The sequence below is a fragment of the Chrysemys picta genome, chromosome 5, assembly GCF_011386835.1.
Source record: "Chrysemys picta bellii isolate R12L10 chromosome 5, ASM1138683v2, whole genome shotgun sequence".
Taxonomy (NCBI): Eukaryota; Metazoa; Chordata; order Testudines; family Emydidae; genus Chrysemys; species Chrysemys picta.
Genome location: NC_088795.1, coordinates 77,493,748 through 77,507,882, shown reverse-complemented (window position 1 = coordinate 77,507,882; position 14,135 = coordinate 77,493,748). Strand labels below are relative to the sequence as shown.

Below are 14,135 nucleotides of genomic sequence, written 5' to 3'. Positions count from 1 at the left end.
TACAATAGAACTGGGAACTGGAGGGAGAAAATTTTTGATGCCAGAGAAAACACTAGGAGAAGATGGAATTAACATCAAAAGCTTCATGAAAGCTTTGGATATTATTACATCCACACTTGCGAAGTTTTTCCCTTCCCACCTGCTACTAATACCCAGTAGCATATATCCAAGCTGGCTTTACAGTGATGACCAATTTTCAACTTTTATGGAATGATTGCTTATTTGTCCACTTCTCACATATCGCTTCACTACATTCCCCATAAATATCACTATTATTGATATATCCCATCCCTCTCATAAGTAACTGGCATAACATCAACCGGCTTCTCTAGAATTGCTTCTAACTTATCTGCTTCATATAAAATAAAACCTCATTTCCTACTGGCATAGAATTTTCTGTCACTTTAAAATTCTTTGTTGACTTTAAATCAGCTTTCCCTGTGTATATATGAAATTGGCAAGCAAGAGAGCAACTTACTTCTCAGGTAGACTTATTTCCAAGCTCATCCATCTCTGGGTTTACATGTACTTGATTGATAGAAATTATTGTGAATCACGATTCTGAGTATTTGAAGTTAGTGTCCTCTATAGCACCTTGTAAGAGAAGCTAACATTTCTCCTAGCTCCCAGATGAACAAAGAACGTGTAAAATTTCAGTCTTACTGTGTCTCTTCATGTCTTACTTTTGTGTTGCAAATGAAAATAAAATGGCTGTTTTACCCCCTTTTTCCCCCCCATTTATGTTGGAAGGGGAGATAAAGAAGCAGAATAGAGGCAGGAGATTACCACAGCAACAAAATGGAAACTGGAATAGGGGAACAAAGGAGCAGGGCATAGGGGGAACAGACACCCCACTTGTAAAATCACCAGCAAAGCCCTGAAAAATATTGTTCACTTTAGGGGCCTAGTCTTTCAAGGTGCTGAGCAAAATGATACCCCACAAAATTCTACAGGAGAAAGAGGCACTCAGCAGCTCACAGATCTGAGTCTCTAAAGAAAGCAGAGCAAAAACCATGCATACATGGTACAAGAGTAGCTGAATAGAGACAGAGGTAGTGGCAAATTATAGCCATCATTAGTAATTATGGGGTAATGGCAGGTGCATAGGAACAAGAGCCCAATTCATAACCCATTAAGTTAATTTCCCTACTTTGATGGGCAGAAGGACTCCCATTGACTTCAGTGGGCATTGGATCAGGCCCAGATTGCTCAGATACTACCCTGATGAAGACAGAATAAATAGTAGAGCTCTATGAAAAAATATAAACACATTTCTGCCAAAAAAATCCACAGGAAGTTTTCCAACCAGTTCTAATAAGTAGGTAAGTGCTGCTATAATGGCAACAACAGCATTTGCACTAAGCACTACATCTTCTCCTGTTCCTTCAATTAATCAGAGCTACTGACATTCAATTTTCCCATAAGAGCACAATTTTCCCTTCAATAGGTCAACAGCTGCAGCTCTGCCTCTTTTAATAACTCTGTGGTGTGTGTTGCTACATAGCGAAAAGATCTTAAATTGCTTATTAAGGCCACTGTTATCACTAACATCTATTTATGTAGGTGTACATCACTATACATCTTTTAGAACTCTGAGAAAGACTCTAACTCTATATGGTTTCCTACTACAGACTGTACAGTAAATTTTATATCAGCATAGACCGATGCAGACCAATGAGAAACCCAAGAAGAAGCAGTTACAATATTGTACACAAAAAAGTTTAACCGTGTGAAATATCAGTTAAAGCTCTGGAATTTATTTTCTAAACAAATATGAAGCTTCCTGGGAAGCCACTGGTGATAGCAGATGGGAGCTGATAATTTCTGGGACCAATTAACTTCTGCCAGTGGAACCTAAGCTACCAGGAGATACAGCAGTGCCAGCAGCCTACAAACCCTAGTTGGACACAAGGTCTTAGATAGCACCCCCCTCCAAATCCCCACCACAGAAAGTGGGAGAAGGCACAGGAAGCATGGGGAAGGAGAGGGGGATGGCAAGGGCCAAGGCCCTCAGGAGATTTTCTGATTCAGCACAATGCATTTCCTGGGCAGGCTCCCTAGCATGGGATGCTATGCAGACCTAATAGAATGTTGAAAGGCTTCCTCCAGAACAACCACCAGTGAAAGAAAGTAGGGCTGCTCCAGTTTTCCTTTCTGAGTTCATAGGACCGTAATTTGCATAGCCTTATGATCATTGCTGTTCAGTAATGTTCCTCTACAGTGAAGTGAGCCTGTGGCCTGTAGTTCTTGAAGATGAAGAGCTCTCTGCTTCCATTTGTTAGTGAACAGGAGAAGTACAGTTCCAGCAAACCTGATTTGCATAAGCTTTCTGCCCTGGATTCTAGTGATACTTTAGGAGTCACAAAATCTCAGAATTGGTTGTGTAGTGGAACTGATCTGTACTAGGAGAAAAGGGTTTTTACCCCATGGCAAGGATTTTTCCCCAAAGATCATCTCTGCTATTAGTTCCTTTCCACTGAAGATCCTTTTAGTGAGGTGGCTTCTTGTCTCTTGAGCACCCCTCTCCATGTTGCTCCATGGCACCCTGCCTCTGAGGCCATGCCAGTGGTGCTACTGCACCCCCAGGCTTGAAATAGTAATAAACACTAAATACATGGTTTCTATCATGAGCACCCCCCTAAGAAAATTGTTCCAGCACCCATGGGTAATGCTGTCTCTTCAGAGCCCTTTAAAAGTAATTCAAAGAATTCCCAAAAGGGATCCTATTTATTGAGGCCTCTGGTGCATACTGACCCTCCAGAGACCAACCCCAGTTCAGGGTCTCTCTCCTATTAATCCAACATAAAATATTTCAAAACAAAACACCAGCCCATGCAGACTTCTCTCCAGTTTCAACTGAACACAGTCCCCTACTCCCTAAGGGTCTGCGGTAAGTACCTCTCCTGTTTCTTGGACGGGGTCCCTCTCAGTGTCTGGAGAGTTTCCTCCTGCTTCTTGTGGTCTCTCTTTACCCCTCCCTGTTGCTTCCTGCTGCCTTATAACCGGAGATCACTTGATCCCCCTCAGGTGGGCTCATCATGTAATCAGGGCTTGCTTAGCCCCAGACTCTCCAGCCCAAGGGAAAGCCACCCTGTTTTGAGGATTCTTCAATGGCAGGTGACACAGAGGCAGCTCCTTCTCAGTGGAGTGGAACACAGAGAGTGCTCTTCAGTGAAGCTGCAGATTTCACCAACAGAACTGAATGAATTTCTCTGAGGTACTTTCTACCCAGCCACTAAAAGCTGAATTCATGATAGCTGGATTATGTGGTGGAGCCTCAGGACAGGACCAGGTAGCACTTCCCAAGGGACCAGAGACAAGCCTTCCTGAACGCACCTCAGGATGCTGGGAATATGCTACCACTGATACCAAACCATGAACAGGGCTTAGTGTATGAAGAAGTGACATGAACTTATTCGATGCTCATATGGGCATGTTGGGGACTGAGTTAAAGGACTACTGCAAGTGTTACCAGGGGAGAGTGTTTTCCCAAGTTAACTCTGTTCCTGTTCTTTCCCAAGATTTTCTTGTTTCATACACAGACCCATTGCTTGCAAGAGAGACCCCTAACTACTTTAACTCATCCCATTCCTCCCACCAATGCCTGGCAGAAGCGTTTCACTTATAGAATTACTTATACCTTGAAGGATCTCAAAGCACATTACATACTACAGCAACAGTACATATGATCTCTTGCCCACATCCAAAAGTGATATGCAAATATTTCTGGGGTAGAACACAGCTATTTAAGAATATCAGGAATACTACAAAAAGATTAGGACTGAAAATGAAAAATATAGTTCTGCATCTAATTTAAAATGGAGAAGAAATTTGGGCATACTGTTATATCCTCCTCTATTCATATATATGGAATAGATCTCACACCTTGCATAATCCCATTGAAGTCATTGTGATAAAGGGTATTAGTACATAACCCTCAGGAATATTACATCAGCACATATCTGTGAGGAAATGAATTTTACTTTAAGCAATGTAATACTGATTACCCAAGGTTATACAAACCGCACAATTTAAAAATGATTATTTATTCTCTTTTAGTGCACTAACTTCAGTCAAGTCGGTGTAACACCAATTTGAATGCATAAAACCATCCCTACTGAATAACAGTTTTGCATAGGATTCACAATGCTTTCTCATTCTGCTTTCATCATCAGTCACAGTTTCTGGTAGTTTGTTTGGTGTCTTTGGGGACTCTTTTGTATGGAACATGAGTCTAAATGAACTCCATTTACAGTGGCAGACAAGAGTTCTTAATTCATCTGAGCTCCCTGAAATGCAAATGTATTGAGCTTCAGTTAGTCATAAAACTGAGCAAATACTACCATGGAAAATAATTTTATAAGTGAATTTAAATATTAATGTTCAGTGTCTTATTAAAATTCTGAGAATTAAATAAAAAAGAGTGATATTTCCCAAACACTGTTTGCAGAAGAGTGCTTAAAAGCAAACACTTTTTTTTTCTGCATAAAAGGAAAAGATCCACACACATCAGCCAAAGGAAAAAAATGGTTCACTACAGATTGTCAAATTATGGAGTGTTCTATAAGAATACTAATATGATGTAAATCAGAAGCTCCAGAGGGGAAGAGATCTATTGGTGAAAATGGAAGAGGACCACCAAAGAGAGTTTAATTTGCTTAAGCTATCTATCCATAATTTCTCTAGTGACACTTCAAAAGTAATCATGGCTATACATAAACTTGGATTTTGGGTGGTAGGAGGCTCCCAAAGAAAAGAAAGAGCTCTAATCTTTTGGAAATGCACTATTTAGCACATAGCCAAGACTGTACTCAAGGATCCTAAGTAGGCTTATTTCCTTTCGTCTGGGGACTCTGTGGCAAGATACAATGCAGACTGAAGGCTCTGCAGCAAGGGACTATTCAAAGGGCAGCAGCAGAATTAAGCAGACTCTGCTGAGGCCCTGCTTATCATAAGAATGGCATATTGGGTCAGACCAATGGTCTATGTAGTCCAATATCCTGCCTCTGACAGTGTCCAGTGCGAGATATTTCAGAAGGAATAAACAGAACAGGGTAATTTCAAGTGATCCATCCCCTGTTATCCACTCCCAGTTTCTGGGAAATGTAGGTTTAGGGACACCCAGAAGATGGAGTTGTATCTGTGACCATCTTGGCTAATAGCCATTGATGGACATATCCTCTATGAACTTATCTAATTCATTTTTGAACCCAGTTATACTTCTGGCCTTCACAACACTCCCATGACAATGAATTCCACAGATTTGGTTTTAAATCTACTCTCTTATTTTCATTGGTGACTCCTGGCTCTTGTGTGATGTGAAGGGGTAAATAACTTTTCCCTAGTCACTTTCTCCATACCATTCATGATTTTATAGACCTCTATCAGACCTCCTCATAGTTATCTCTTTCTCTTCTCGCCTCAGAGGTATTGCATAACCCTAGTTATTTTCATTGCCCCTCTCTGCACCTTTTCAGATTCTAATATATTTTTAAATGGAGCAACCAGAACTGCATGCAGTATTCAAGATGGGGGCTTTCTGAAAACCCAAGTACACTATATCAACTGAAAAAAGCAGTGTTTCATTAGCTACCCTCCAGTCACCTAGTACAGAGACTAATTTAAGCAACAGATTACGTACCACAATTAGTAGTTCTGTAATTTGATATTTGAGTTCCTTCAGAACTTTTGGTTGAATACCATCTGCTTCTGATGACTTATTACTGTTTAAGTTATCAATTTGTTCCAAAACCTCCTTTATTTGACACCTCAGGCTAGGACAGTCCCTCAAATTTGTCACTTACCGAGATTCTCAGGTGTGAGGATTTCCCCCATATCCTCTCTAATATAGACTGATGCAAAGATTTCATTTAGATTCTCTGAAATGGCTTTGTGTTTCTTGAATGCTCCTGTAGTCCCCGATTGTCCAGTAGTCCCATTGACTATTTGGTAGCCTTCTTGATTCTAGTGTCCTGAAAAGAAAAGAAAAAAGTGTTAATTTGTGTGTCCTTAGCTAGTTGCTTTTAAAATTCTTTCTTGGCTTGCCTTACTGTACTTTTATTCTTGACTTGCCAAAGTTATGCTCCTTTATTTTCCTCACTAGAATGTGACTTCCAATTTTTAAAGGATGCTTTTTGCCTCTAGCCGCCTATATTGCTCTGCTGGTTAACCAGGGTGGTATTTTTTTATTGGTCTGCTAATTGTTGGGTTTTGTTTTTGTTTTGGGTACACATTTAGTTTGAGCCTGCATATGGTGTGTTTAAATAGTCTTTATACACTGTGTAGGAATTTTCCCCTTCTGACTGTTCATTTTAATTTCTGTTTAACTAGCTTCCTCATTTTTGCATAGTTACCCTTTTTGAAGTTTATGCTACTGTGGTGATTTCTTTGGCATTTTCCCCCATAAGGATGTTGAACATAGCTGAACCACTCAGTAACAGCAACCACAATGTAATAGATTTGTCTCCTGGAATGGATCCTATGGTCCCTTAGGACTAAATCAAGAATTTCCTCTCCCCTGTGGGTTCCAGAACAGGCTGCTCCAAGAAGCAATCATTTATTATGTCTAGAAATTTTCTCTCTCATGCTTTCCAGAGCACATACCCAGCCAATATAAGGATAGTTGAAATCCCCCAGATCCCTAAGTGGCCCCCTCAAGGATTGAACTCGCAACCCTGATCAAACCACTGAGCTATCCCTCCCCCCTTGGTATTACTATGTCCTATTGATTAACCTCATTCCACCAAGTTTCCATGATGCCTAGCACATCAATACCATCATTTAATATAAGGCCCTCTAGTTCACCAATCTTAGTATTTAGACTTCTAGTATCTTAATAAATCTGAATCACAAGGTGGTGGTGGGACCAGGCAAGCGGCTCATTTGAGATTGTAGATAGACCTACAAAAAGAGACTTTTAGACACTGCTACTCATTGATTCAACCATTGCAGCTCCTCACCTGCTCACAGAGTTGCAATATATGTCTGCTTTGTGACTCGATCTCCAGCCAAGTCTCACTGTGAGTTCCCCTTCCGGGGCAGTCTTTCAAAGTTTTGCTGCATAAACACCATCAGACAATCCTCACACACACTGCCCTGACTAGGTCACTCCAGCAGTGACTCAGACAATCTTCCCATTCACTGCCCCTGGCAATACCACTCTCCAGTGGATGGCATAGGAAGCCAGACCCATCCTCTGCTCTAGACAGTAGTCCAGGGCCCTATAGTGAGCAGTTAAGGGCTGGATCTTCACCAACCTTACTGCTTTCTTTACTGGAATACTTCCTACCCAGGCCTCTTCAAGCTTCTTTTTTCTCAGCCTTCTGAGTCAGCCTCATCTCTTTTAGGTCTACTACGTAAACCCTTCCCCTGGGTTCTAATCCCTTTTCTCCAGAGTTCCTATCTCCCCTACCTTAAGGACAGGGAATGCAGGCTTCCTCATTGCCACCTCCTGGCCTTATAAACGCTGTGCCTGTTCCCTCACAGTTGAGCTTCCTTCTGATTAGCATTCTCCAGTTATCCTGTATCTCCTCCATTTTCAGCTTAATTGGCTGATTGGGCCCAACTGGCCTAATTCAATTCTTTCAGGGCCAGTGTGGGGAAGACATCCCATCACAGGTAGACATACATCTCTTTGAATGAATTAGGCTCCATTTCCTGCCTACACTTCCACTGGCAAAGAATTTTAGTAGCATCAAAATTCTGTTTTCATTTCACTTACATAATACAAGTCTAAATCTAGCATCACCATTCCACCCTTTATAAAACTAATGAATTCAAACCATAGTTGATAAATTTAAGTATCACAGCACTGTTTATCTATGATATACCTGTTATTCAGGCAGCACACAGTGTGTGCAACAACTCAGCCACCTGGATTTGCAGCAGGCTACAATACAACACTGGTCTCAGAAAAGCCACTGTAGAGTATAATATAGTGCAAAAAAACAGAAAAATGATAGGCAGAACTCTGACTTCCCCCCAGGTGCCAGTGGTGCACTTTGGTGACAAGCAGCATGGTTATGTGTCCCTGGGCTATATACATCTTTTCCCATCATGTTTTTGCATATCTATATCTGAGCTGCTGAGTTACACTGAGAAATGGTCCCTAATTCCCCTTATTCACCCATAAAAGAAGAGGCAGTGGAAGCAATCTAAAATGAGGCCATCCACTCTGGAAGACCATTAAGACTTTAATTCAATAAGGTACCAAGAGATTTAAGCATATGCCTAACTTTAAGATCACAAGTAGCCCCATTGAAGTAATTGTTTAGGTTGTGATTTAGCAAAATACTAATTTATCTAAGAGCTTAGAATCATAGAATCATAGAATATCAGAGTTGGAAGGGACCTCAAGAGGTCATCTAGTCCAACCCCCTGCTCAAAGCAGGACCAATTCCCAGCTAAATCATCCCAGCCAGGGCTTTGTCAAGCCGGGCCTTAAAAACCCCCAAGGAAGGAGACTCCACCACCTCCCTAGGTAACGCATTCCAGTGTTTCACCACCCTCCTAGTGAAATAGTTTTTCCTGATATCCAACCTGGACCTCCCCCACTGCAACTTGAGACCATTGCTCCTTGTTCTGTCATCTGCCACCACTGAGAACAGCCGAGCTCCATCCTCTTTGGAACCCCCCTTCAGGTAGTTGAAGGCTGCTATCAAATCCCCCCTCATTCTTCTCTTCTGGAGACTAAACAATCCCAGTTCCCTCAGCCTCTCCTCATAAGTCATGTGCTCCAGACCCCTAATCATTTTTGTTGCCCTCCGCTGGACTCTTTCCAATTTTTCCACATCCTTCTTGTAGTGTGGGGCCCAAAACTGGACACAGTATTCCAGATGAGGCCTCACCAATGTCGAATAAAGGGGAACGATCACGTTCCTCGATCTGCTGGCAATGCCCCTACTTATACAGCCCAAAATGCCGTTAGCCTTCTTGGCAACAAGAGCACACTGTTGACTCATATCCAGCTTCTCGTCCACTGTGACCCCTAGGTCCTTTTCTGCAGAACTGCTACCTAGCCATTCGGTCCCTAGTCTGTAGCAGTGCATGGGATTCTTCCATCCTAAGTGCAGGACTCTGCACTTGTCCTTGTTGAACCTCATCAGGTTTTTTTTGGCCCAATCCTCTAATTTGTCTAGGTCCCTCTGTATCCGATCCCTACCCTCTAGTGTATCTACCACGCCTCCTAGTTTAGTGTCATCTGCAAACTTGCTGAGAGTGCAGTCCACACCATCCTCCAGATCATTAATAAAGATATTAAACAAAACCTGCCCCAGGACCGACCCTTGGGGCACTCCACTTGAAACCGGCTGCCAACTAGACATGGAGCCATTGATCACTACCCGTTGAGCCCGACGATCTAGCCAGCTTTCTATCCACCTTACAGTCCATTCATCCAGCCCATACTTCTTTAACTTGGTGGCAAGAATACTGTGGGAGACAGTATCAAAAGCTTTGCTAAAGTCAAGAAATAACACATCCACAGCGCCAGTTATCTCATCATAGAAGGCAATTAGGTTAGTCAGGCACGACTTCCCCTTCGTGAATCCATGCTGACTGTTCCTGATCACTTTCCTCTCCTCTAAATGTTTCATAATTGATTCCTTCAGGACCTGCTCCATGATTTTTCCAGGGACTGAGGTGAGGCTGACTGGCCTGTAGTTCCCCGGATCCTCCTTCCTCCCTTTTTTAAAGATGGGCACTACATTAGCCTTTTTCCAGTCATCTGGGACCTCCCCCGATCGCCATGAGTTTTCAAAAATAATGGCTAATGGCTCTGCAATCTCACCCGCCAACTCCTTTAGCACCCTCGGATGCAGCGCATCTGGCCCCATGGACTTGTGCACGTCCAGTTTTTCTAAATAGTCCCGAACCACTTCTTTCTCCACAGAGGGTTGGTCACCTTCTCCCCATGCTGTACTGCCCAGTGCAGCAATCTGGGAGCTGACCTTGTGCGTGAAGACAGAGGCAAAAAAATCATTGAGTACATTAGCTTTTTCCACATCCTCGGTCACTAGGTTGCCTCCCTCATTCAGTAAGGGGCCCACACTTTCCTTGATTTTCTTCTTGTTGCTAACATACCTGAAGAAACCCTTCTTGTTACTCTTAACATCTCTTGCTAACTGCAACTCCAAGTGTGATTTGGCCTTCCTGATTTCACTCTTGCACGCCTGAGCAATATTTTTATACTCCTCCCTGGTCATTTGTCCAATCTTCCACTTCTTATAAGCCTCTTTTTTTGCGTTTAAGATCAGCAAGGATTTCACTGTTTAGCCAAGCTGGTCGCCTGCCATATTTACTATTCTTTCTACACATCGGGATGGTTTGTTCCTGCAACCTCAATAAGGATTCTTTAAAATACAGCCAGCTCTCCTGGACCCCTTTGCCCTTCATGTTATTCTCCCAGGGGATCCTGCCCATCTGTTCCCTGAGGGAGTCAAAGTCTGCTTTTCTGAAGTCCAGGGTCCGTATTCTGCTGCTCTCCTTTCTTCCTTGTGTCAGGATCCTGAACTCGACCATCTCATGGTCACTGCCTCCCAGGTTCCCATCCACTTTTGCTTCCCCTACTAGTTCTTCCCTGTTTGTGAGCAGCAGGTCAAGAAAAGCTTTGCCCCTAGTTGGTTCCTCCAGCACTTGCACCAGGAAATTGTCCCCTACAGTTTCCAAAAATTTCCTGGATTGCCTGTGCACCGCTGTATTGCTCTCCCAGCAGATATCAGGGTGATTAAAGTCTCCCATGAGAACCAGGGCCTGCGATCTAGCAACTTCTGCTAATTGCCAGAAGAAAGCCTCGTCCACCTCATCCCCCTGGTCTGGTGGTCTATAGCAGACTCCAACCACGACATCACCCTTGTTGCTCACACTTCTCAACTTTATCCAGAGACTCTCAGGTTTTTCTGCAGTATCATACCGGAGCTCTGAGCAGTCATACTCCTCTCTTACATACAACGCAACTCCCCCACCTTTTCTGCCCTGCCTGTCCTTCCTGAACAGTTTATATCCATCCATGACAGTACTCCAGTCATGTGAGTTATCCCACCAAGTCTCTGTTATTCCAATCACATCATAGTTCCCTGACTGTGCCAGGACTTCCAGTTCTCCCTGCTTGTTTCCCAGGCTTCTTGCATTTGTGTATAGGCACTTAAGATAACTCAACGATCGTCCCTCTTTCTCAGCATGAGACAGGAGTCCTCCCCTCTTGCGCTCTCCTGCTTGTGCTTCCTCCCAGGATCCCATTTCCCCACTTACCTCAGGGCTTTGGTCTCCTTCCCCCGGTGAACCTAGTTTAAAGCCCTCCTCACTAGGTTAGCCAGCCTGCTGGCGAAGATGCTCTTCCCTCTCTTCGTTAGGTGGAGCCCATCTCTGCCTAGCATTCCTTCTTCTTGGAACACCATCCCATGGTCGAAGAATCCAAAGCCTTCTCTCCGACACCACCTGCGTAGCCATTCGTTGACTTCCACGATTCGACGGTCTCTACCCCGGTCTTTTCCTTGCACAGGGAGGATGGACGAGAACACCACTTGCGCCTCAAACTCCTTTATCCTTCTTCCCAGAGCCACGTAGTCTGCAGTGATCCGCTCAAGGTCATTCTTGGCAGTATCATTGGTGCCCACGCGGAGAAGCAGGAAGGGGTAGCGATCCGAGGGCTTGATGAGTCTCGGCAGTCTCTCCGTCACATCGTGTATCCTAGCTCCTGGCAAGCAGCAGACCTCTCGGTTTTCCCGGTCAGGGCGGCAGATAGATGACTCAGTCCCCCTGAGGAGGGAGTCCCCGACCACCACCACCCTCCTCCTCCCCTTGGGAGTGGTGGTCGTGGAACCCCCATCCCTAGGACAGTGCATCTTTTGCCTTCCAATCGGTGGAGTCTCCTTCTGCTCCCTTCCCTCAGATGGGCCATCTAGGCCACTCTCCGCATTAGCGCCTGTAGAGAGAACATGGAAACGATTGCTCACCTGTATCTCCATTGCTGGTGCATGGACGCTACTCTTTCTCCTTCTGGAGGTCACATGCTGCCAAACCTCCTCACAATCCTTCTGTCCCTGCTGCGCCTGCTCTGAATCTTCAGAACATTGTGGCCGTAGAAGCATCTCCTGACGTCTGTCCAGGAAATCTTCATTTTCCCTTATGCAACGCAGAGTCGATACTTGTTTCTCCAGCCCTTGAACCTTCTCTTCCAATATGGAGACCAGCTTGCACTTTGTACAGACAAAGTCGCTTCTGTCCTGTGGAAGAAAGACAAACATGGCACAACCTGTGCAGGTTACAACAGCTGATCGCTCACCTTCCATATCACCGTCCTCTTAGGAGCTTCCTCAACTGTTGCAGGAACTACTCAGAGAAACCTGCAGATGAAGGCCTCAGTGCGCTCTCCCCACGCGAACTCCCAGGCAAACTCCCGCTGTTAGCCTCTGCTGTTCGCCGCTTGTTTGTTTGAAAAGTGTGAATTGGGAGTGCTTTGTTCCAGGTGGGCCTTGAGTGGGCCTGACTGGTATATAAGGGCAGTCAGCAGCGAACCAGCTGAGTGGCGAACAGCAGAGGCTAACACCTAATGCTTGTCTCCATGACCAGTTAAACTGGAATGTGAGGCTACTCCACACTATCTTGCCACAGACTAACTGTCAATATGGACCCTGCTGACACACATTAACATTTTGTTAGTTCTTTGAAAAAATATAAATCTCAGAAGAAATAAATATGTTATTTTATCATTACAAAAACCAGCTGCATGAATTTAAGTATTTCTGGTTTGTAGATTTTCAATTATTTAAATCAAATTGGCATCATTGTTTAGAGATCTGAATAACTAGATAACCAATTAATAAAACAATTTACTACAATAAAATATTACCTGCAGCAACACTGATTCATATTCTTCTTTAAGAAAAAAAAGAAAAAGCTATTCACCGTTTTCCAATAAAATCTGTTCCCATCTGTGCAGCTATATCTGATTTCACAATACTGATCTGATGTATGATTTAAGTGCCATGTGTTTCATAGTTCATAATTGTTTATTATAAACAAAACAAACTACTATAATTTGATGCAGTTTAACATTTATGAGAAATGAACATTTTGAATGCAAAGCAGTTCTGAATATGCTGATATTGCTTAATTCAGATTTCTGTCACATAGCAGATTTAAATGTATTTAGAGCTACTGTATAGCAGAGGTAATCCAATAACTTCAGAAGTTTCAACCAAGGAATACCCACCATATGCAAAAGGAAAATGCAAATCAAACATAAAAATGAACAGGTAGGGGAGGGATAGCTCTGTGGTTTGAGCATTAACTTGCTAAACCCAACGTTGTGAGTTCAATCCTTGAGGGGGGCCACTTAGGGAGCTGGGGCAAAATCAGTACTTGATTCTGCTAGTGAAGGCAGGGGGCTGGACTTGATGACCTTTCAAGGTCCATTCTAGGAGATAGGATATCTTTATTTATAACAGGTATTGGACAATGTGGTTTATAGTGGAATTATTTATGGAGGTAGAAATCACAAAGAACAATTCATTTAGAAAAACAGGGCTTGCACTAGAAATCCATATTATATTCAACCATCTACACTTTAGACTGTGAGAAGAGATGGAAATTGTAAAACAACCATAAAAACCTGCATCAAAAATGAATTACATTACAACCACCAAGAGTAGACAGGTTTGTTTTCACAGAGAGCCAGAGTTTTAAATATTTAAGATAATTAAGGACCTCAGTATCATGGAAAGTGATGTGCAAATACATGGGGCAAAGAAAGGTGAAGAAGCCCCTGAACATCCATTCATAATGCTGTTCACCTGATTTCAAGTGGACTGGATTATTATAACTATTGTCTATTGATTTTATGGATATATGAAAAGTTTCCTAGTTTTAAAAGCCAGAGATAAATAACTAAATCTTGTATTTCCTGTTAAGAAGTATTTCTAAACCTGTCATCTATTAATAGATGTTACTAGGGATTGATTAAGGTAACGGGGCCCTAGACACCCCACCCATGTTTTGTGATCACATTCCCATACTCTGTCCACACCCTTGAAACACCAAGGCACTCTCATTCAGGTGAGAATGGTACAGGCTACCCACATAAGAACTCTCTTCAAGGTTGGTGGTGGAGGCCTTTGGGCAGGCTGGGCTTCCCTACA

At 43.1% G+C, this 14,135-nt stretch overlaps 1 long non-coding RNA gene across 1 annotated transcript; it reads right to left on the bottom strand.

Moving 5' to 3' along the window:
- Positions 1 to 4,067: 4,067 nt before the first annotated feature.
- Positions 4,068 to 7,478, bottom strand: LOC135984125 (uncharacterized). The gene is made up of 3 exons (XR_010602034.1): positions 6,960 to 7,478; positions 5,805 to 5,972; positions 4,068 to 4,289 (listed from the first exon to the last, which is right to left on the bottom strand). It is a non-coding gene; the product is annotated as an uncharacterized LOC135984125 (long non-coding RNA).
- Positions 7,479 to 14,135: the final 6,657 nt, after the last annotated feature.